Genomic DNA, 7665 nt, shown 5'->3' on the forward strand with positions numbered 1-7665 from the left:
GTGCTTCAACAGAATTTGGGCAAATTGTTGACATGAGACCATTAAATTATATGAGATTTATGAATGAAGCTCTGAAATTTCATATCTAAAATATATTTCGGTCTGAATATCTTAATAAAGTTAAATGAAATGTTATATCCGCACTTGTAATATTTTTTAGCCTCCATGGGCTGTTTTAAGCTTTTTTTTTTTCAATATTACTTTTAACCGCATTTGTAACGGCCTGCATGCTTTAAACGGTCCGTGAAGGCCAAAACATATTACAAATTCGTCGATTTCATTCAACTTTACTGAGATACTCAGACCGAAATGTAATTAAGATATGAAATTTCCGGAGCTTTATTGATAGGCCTCATAGATTGTCAACAATTATTAACCACGAACACATAATGTGGGCGACCTGTCCTGAGAGGAAGAGGGATGGGGATGGGGCAAAAAAGTTGACACGTGGACTCTAAATTTAGTATTTTTCCCAGTTTCTGTTGAGGAACTTCTTTTTTAAAATTAACTGTACTTTCTCGACATTTCTTGAAATGCTGAAATGAGACTAAACTTTAAAATACAGGAAGAGTGTCTCTTCAATGTGCAGTCACAGTCCTGCACGTGTCAACGTATCACCTTGTAACTACTCTCTGCCGTTGACTTTGCAGACAATTGTTTTCACTTCAGTGTCTCAAGTACAAGAGTTGCGTAAATCGTTCCCACTGCTAAAGAGCACCTAATTTCGTGGACCGTAACAGTAATATCCGTTGTGGTTAGTGGAACTCTTGCTTCATCAGAGCTCTTTCTTTAATTAAGCTATTTAATGTTTGCTTTTATCAACTGCACCACGGGCACTATCTTAGCCATTACGTAACGGAAGGCCGAGTGAGAAGGTAATGCGCAGGCGCGATTGCGTGCGTAGCTTGGATATCCAGTTAGTTTGCGCCAGGCAGATGACAATGAAGTGCGCATATTCGAGTGTAGCGTACCGTGGGCACACGGTTAGGCATTGCACGAGGGCTTCAAGTGGGCAAGTAGATGTGAAGCCGCGTAAGCTAAAAATTAGGAACCCGCGTTTTGAGCGGGAAATGAAACTAGTGAGGTTGGAGCTGAACAGTAATTCTCAGTATTTTGTCATTTCTAATCAACTCGCAAAGCAACAAAGAAAGAGACCGAGCCACCAAAAAGGAAGTAAAAGACGTAAAGCGAATAGAGAAAAACACGCAAGAAAGTTAGAGAGGACACCAAAATGGGAAGAATATAGGCAGAATACGGTGAAACGAACGCGAAAGAGAACAAGGAAAGACATTAGTATAAAGGCGAATATCTAGCGAAGAGCAACGCTAGAAGGAAATACAAAGACGCTCCTAAAAACAGACTGAGAAGAGTTAAAAGAGAAGCGAACTACAAAGGATCCGAGAAAGGAGAGCAGGTAAGTTGTGTCTTATCTGGGTTTTCTCTAACGCTAGGGCCTAGAAAAATTCAAACCTTTTTTAACAATTGACGTTTGATACTAGCTTCAGTTTATAATTAAAATCACGTTTCGGTAAAACAACAATTTTTGGCCGGTTCATTGCCCGAATAAGATTTCAAAGTGTTCGTTTTCTTCAAGTTATTCCTTGTCCTGTCCTTCGGAGTGTTTTATACAGTCGTGGTGTTTATGGAAAAGAAGTCATCTTACGGATTTTTTTTGCCCAGAAAGCTTTCAATTGATAGCGAACCGCGAGCACAACTTTCAACCTCTTTCTCTGTTCAGTCAACTATCGCAGGATTTACCCTATTCATTTTAAAAAAATTGCGCTTTGTCCAAGGAGTGTTGTTTCAGCCTAAGAACGAAGTAACAGCCGTCCCCAAAATTAAACTAAAATGAGATTGAGTCAGTGGTGTCCATGTTTACATTAAGTCTGACCTGGTGATTTGATTTTGACAATATTGCCATGTGCCATTTTTGAGAGTCCGTTTCTGTAGCCTTCTTGAATATTTTCTGTTGAATTCATTGAGGTACAATCTCGGAATTTCATTAGTGATTATGAACAATAAATTCGTATCGTCACCCTAATTTAGGAAGGTTTTGTTAACACATTATCAGTTTACAATTCGCGAACCATTTTTGTAACCTGCTTGGATAATTTCTTTTGAATTAATCGAGTCACACTCTAAGAATTTCATCAGTAGTTAAGAACGATACATCCGTGTATTTAGCACAAGTGAAGCAGATTTTAAACTTTCCATTCGATTTTAGGAAATTATACTTAATCGACTCTCGGTAAATTGACCTGCCATAACGCGTTGATTATTTTATTATTTTGTAGCCCCAAAAGCCCGGCTTATGACTCTGGAGGTATTGAACTTGATATATTTGATACACAAGGCACCTCTCAAGGAGGAAGGTTAGAATGAAATTGCTTTTACGACCGTATATTGAGTATATTGCACCCGGTTTACATATGTAGATAATTGCTTGAAAAATACCCATAATAGCCGTATTCGGAAGCAAAGACATGTAGGTAATATGCTTCTGTTTTATTTTTGTCGTATGGGTTTTTTTTTTCTAACATATACCCATTCTTTTAATTTCCTCCCTAACTTGCCGCAAATAATTAAATTTTGTTTTAATTCAAGTGTGAGAAGATAAAACAGAAGTGTCGTAGACTTCTCTTTCCAGACTGAATTCAGGCGAGAACATTAGTAAACTAGTTGATGTCATATGCTTCGCCTGAATCTTTAATTTTATTGCCCCGGTCTTTCTCACAAAGCCTCTTTTATATCTCTGTGTGCCAGCTAATGATTAAAATCTCAGTGAATAGGTATGCCATATTTTAGTAGTATTTTTATGAAATTCCACATTCAAGTTTTTGGCATTTACTATTTTAGAATTCATAAATGGCATTCTCTTTTCATCCATGTAAAGAGCTATTACACATTTCTTATACTAAAATCTGAATGATGAAGTCAACTTAATTTCAATGAGTTTGAAATTTCATTGTACATAAGAATACTTTTCTGACTTTTCTTACTTTTATTTGCTGTCATTCTGGTACATATGATTACATAACCTTTTAACTCTCAAGATTTTATTAGTAATTCTCCTTACTGCCTGTCATACAATTTATGTGATGTTAGGTTGGAGAATTTGGAATTGGATCAACCAATTATCCCCTAATTGATATTTTTCTTTATTCTCATCAATCGTCTGCCTGATGTTGTACTGATTGGGTAAGGAGAAATTCTGTCTAGGTCACTGGTGGGACTAAAAGGGTTAAAATGGGGGATTTCATTATATTGTATAGGTAATGATTAAAACTTTCTTATACTTTCAAATGTTAAAAAAATATGATGTGAATCTGATGTTATGAAACAATGGAACAACCTGTTGCTGGTGGCTTATGTCTTTAATGTTTAAATGTTCACGGGAAATACTTGTCTTTGAAAGCGAGGATATAGAAGTTTTTAAAGCTGATAGAAATAAGCTGGTTGCAAGTAATGAAAAGCAAACTGAAAAATTTACTTCATTGCTTGACATGCTTCCCTCAAACATGTCAGTTGTGTGTATCTACCGTTGTAAAGGTGTCTGCCATGAAAAATATTTCTTGGTGTGGCTGTTATTCTTTCTTGATATTCATAGCCAAAAAAGCTGGTAAAGGCACTGAACTTCAATTTTTAAGTACACAAGGCACCCTCCAGGATGGAAGAGTAGAAGACCATAGACTGATGTTTACTAGGCACTTGCACCCACCATAATTATATATTCAAGCAATACTCTACATATATCAAACTGATTACCTGATGTCTTTAACCCTTTACAGCCTTACATCAGTATGCATATTCTCCATACTGTCCTCTATACAATTCCTAATGTGCTGGCAAGGAGAATTTGTTTAACAATCAAGAGGTTCTTCAGTTGATTATCCTTTCCTTTTTTCTCATGACTTTAATGCTTGATTTAGGGATGATATTAAAAGGAGAAATTAGATGCTAGTCACTCTCAGGAATTAAAGTGTTAGTGCTAAGTGTTAAGAACAAACGTTTTAGACAAATGAAACGTGCAAAGCTTTGAAAGAATGTCATCTTATGAGCAATATCCCGAAGAGAAATCTCGCCTCTGGTCGTCATCTTTTAAAAAAAATTGATCAACCTTCATGGAGGACTACTCGAAGTAACTACAAACATATACCTCAAATCGTGTGCATATCATCCAGATTCCGAGTGCTGCACCTTCTTTGATGGGAATTTGAGCAATTTGAAATCCTCTGAAGATATACTGTTATACTTGTATGTATAGACTATGATTTTGATTTTCTTCGAGTTCGCAAATTACCTATAGTCTACGAAATCGACTTCTTCATCTGCTTCCAGAGTCAGGCGACGTGTATAGGCTACTGCAGAGCTAAGTCACTGCTGAATTTATGTACGGTACTTTAATTTCTTATAAGTTAGCATGAAAGGTAGTGCAATAGTACAGAACAGATGCTTCACTAAGTATCCTGAAGGCATGCCCGACTATTTCAAACAAGCATTTCCTGCTGGAATGTCATATGAAAGGACATTTACATTTGAGGATGGACGAGTTGCTACAGCCAGTGGACACATTAGGTATAAAAGTGATGTTTAGTATGGGATAATCGATCGAGATAATATTTTTTAAAAGAAATCTTCAAGGTCATTTTTGATGCGGAAAAAAATTTTCTTAATTCTACTGTCCTGAGGTCAATTTTTTTAATCACATCTCCATGTTTTTATGGCGTAAAATTTCCCGCCGACGGATCCATAATGAGAAAGAGGACAATTGGCTAGGACCCGTCCTTTGAGATAATGACCGTCTCTAACAACCTTTTGAGAGGTGATGTGATTATGTTCCTAGTACTCAAAGGAGGTGGTTATCACAGGTGCTAATTTCACACTGCTTACAAGTAAGTATTTTGTATTTGTAACAGCTTCAAACGGTTGAATATCGCATTTGTTTTACGGGATAAAAGCAATCAGCCAAAAAAACATTGATGAGATCATCTGTAAAGTGTCATCCTCTCAATTCGTAAAGCTATAAATACTCCATGAGATCTTATGGCATTGCACTGAGTGCAAGCGTATTGTCGATTAGTTCAAAACTTCAGTTTTTTCATGACCGCCTTCCTTTACTAATCCATAATGAAGTTTAAAGCGAATGGAAAGAGTTAGATACCCGTAAATACCCAAAATACAAAAGAGAAAGTACTAAGGAAGCCAAATAGAAGCTTCTACTTCCTTATTTGACATTAAGACTGTTTACGCAACGGTGACGGTTCCGAGACGTCAGAATTTAATGTAGCGGAACCTATTACGTTGACAGTTGAATAAAGTAAAGTATATCTTACTTAAATCTGAAACTTATGTTTTAAAACGATATCTATAAACTGATTGAGTCTGACTTTCAATCAGCTGAATCAATTTCTTGAACATTAGGGCGCCATGATCAACTGAGAACGCCTGTTTCAATTCGGATCGGTTGAGGAACGAATCTCGACTTTGCCGTAGGCTTCTTAGTTTGGCCATGATTGAGACGCCTAACTTCCTACGGGTCAGGGTTTACGCTATTATATTTTTTCTACGACCACTGAAAATCATCGAATTAAATTACCAACAGCTCTTGGACGGTATACCAAGTTCGATGTCAAAAGTAACGCCCGTTTTTTTGTAAAATTGGATCGGTTTCCTTAAAGGTTAAGCATCTGAGACAAGGATCAGAAAGTTATAATGAAAATTTAAACGGAACGTTCCTCTCGCCCGTATTCTATCTATGTTGTCGTCCTATCTAACTTTCTTGCCCGTTTTTCTGGACTCGCTTTACGCCTTTTGCTTCTTGTTTTTTTTTTTTTGTTCGCTCTGTCTCCTTTCCAGCCTATTTTCACTCAAAACCCTTTCTCCACGAACTTGAATTAAAATACTTTCCTCCGGTTGACAAAGCTTTAGCCGTATTATTGATTAGAAACTGAAAAAGACTGAGAATTACTGTTCGACTAAAACCTCACCAGTTTGATTTCCCACTCGAAACGCGGGTTGCCAATCATTTACCTTCGCAGCTTTACATCTACTAGCCCACGTGGAGCCCCCGTGTAATGCCTAACCGAGTGCCCGCGGTACCCCGCACTAAGAGCCTGCGCACTGCATTTTCATTTGCCGGTGTCTCCTGGCGTACACTAGTGGGGTATCCAAGTTGCTCACGCAATCGCGCCTGCGTGTTATGTTCTCCCTCGTCGTTCCGTTAGGGAATGGCTAAGATAGTGCCCGCAATGCAGTTGACTGCGCATGCTAAAAGTAGAACCTTGTACGTTGGGTTGTACAGACGTAAGTTCAAATTTTCTCGGCTTGATGGGTTACTACTATTGCTTATGATAGACCCTTCTCCAAAATGGCACCGGCCGAGAGAGGACTGCAAACTGGGGGTATAAGTTTTCAATATGGCGGAAAGCACGGAGAGAAATGTGCCGCAGAATGGAAACTTCGTGCGCGCTATTTTAGAGTTTGCGAATAAGTGGCTCGAAAGTAAAAAGGGAAGGAAAAAAGGAGACAAGTACTACCTGGAAACGTACCTTGAGGGTGTCCAAATCTTGTTTTCTGAGGATTGCTCCGTCGTAAAAGGAAAATGTTATCGTTCGATGAGGAAGACTGAAGCGCCACATAAACTAAGAGTTGTATTTGATAGTTCCGAAGAAGAAAGCGTCGAAGTTACCACTCAGTGTTCATGTAAAGCTGGAACTGGGAAATGCCAGCATTTAGCTGCTTTGTTTGCACACGTAACGGTAAAACTACTCGATGACGACTCTCCAACCTACCATCTACAACAGTGGCATAAACCTCGAGGTCCGTCGCATGAACCACAAAAATGGTTTGCTTCTGAGTTTGTGAAACCACGAATAGAAAGATAAAGCTCGCGAAGTAGCACCTAAGATTGTACAGGAGTATTTATACGATCCCAGACCTATCGAACAACGGCTAATGACTGAAAGACATGTTCAACAACATAGAGAAAACATCTCAGATGTGAGTCCTACCACTCATGCTGCTTGGCTCCAATACTTTAACTCAGCAACCCACCAGTCTCTTCCATGGGGGAATTTTTTGGCGGGCTGTCCTCTAGCAAATCAGTTAAGAGATATATATCCCCCGGGCTTTGTAGCTACTGTTTACAGTGAAGGCCTTGAGGCAGTGTTTGAATTTCCCGAAGGGCCACCACCAACCGTGCTAGAAGAAGAAAAACCCTTCCTATCAAAGATCATGTTATCTCGAGAAAAAGCGTTGGAAATCGAGAGAAATACGAGAGGTCACTCCAATTGCTCAGCTTGGTATCAAGAGAGAGCATTCAGAATCACTACTTCAAGATTTGGTGAAGTTGTTTTCAGGAAAGCACCAGTTAATGATAGATTCTTACATAGTTTATTTTCATCAACAAAGATGCTGACTGAGGCCATGAAATATGGTCTGGACAACGAAACAGTGGTTGTCAAAGAGTTCAAGGAATTGTCAGGTGCTCAAGTTAAAGTTTTCAAATGTGGCTTGTTGGTTCATCCTGATATTTACTGGATGGGTTGTTCGCCCAGTTTCCAGTCCTCCCTCGCTCGCCGCCATTTTGGAGAAGGGTCTATTATGAGGCTAAGCTGCGCGCGCTGCGAGCTCCGTTATTATCTTATTTATATTTCTCAACAGTAA

At 38.6% G+C, this 7665-nt stretch overlaps 1 pseudogene; it reads left to right on the forward strand.

Moving 5' to 3' along the window:
- Positions 1 to 6416: 6416 nt before the first annotated feature.
- LOC131771766 (uncharacterized) lies at positions 6417 to 7665 on the forward strand (annotated as a pseudogene).

The sequence above is a fragment of the Pocillopora verrucosa genome, chromosome 1 (genome assembly GCF_036669915.1).
Source record: "Pocillopora verrucosa isolate sample1 chromosome 1, ASM3666991v2, whole genome shotgun sequence".
Taxonomy (NCBI): domain Eukaryota; kingdom Metazoa; phylum Cnidaria; class Anthozoa; order Scleractinia; family Pocilloporidae; genus Pocillopora; species Pocillopora verrucosa.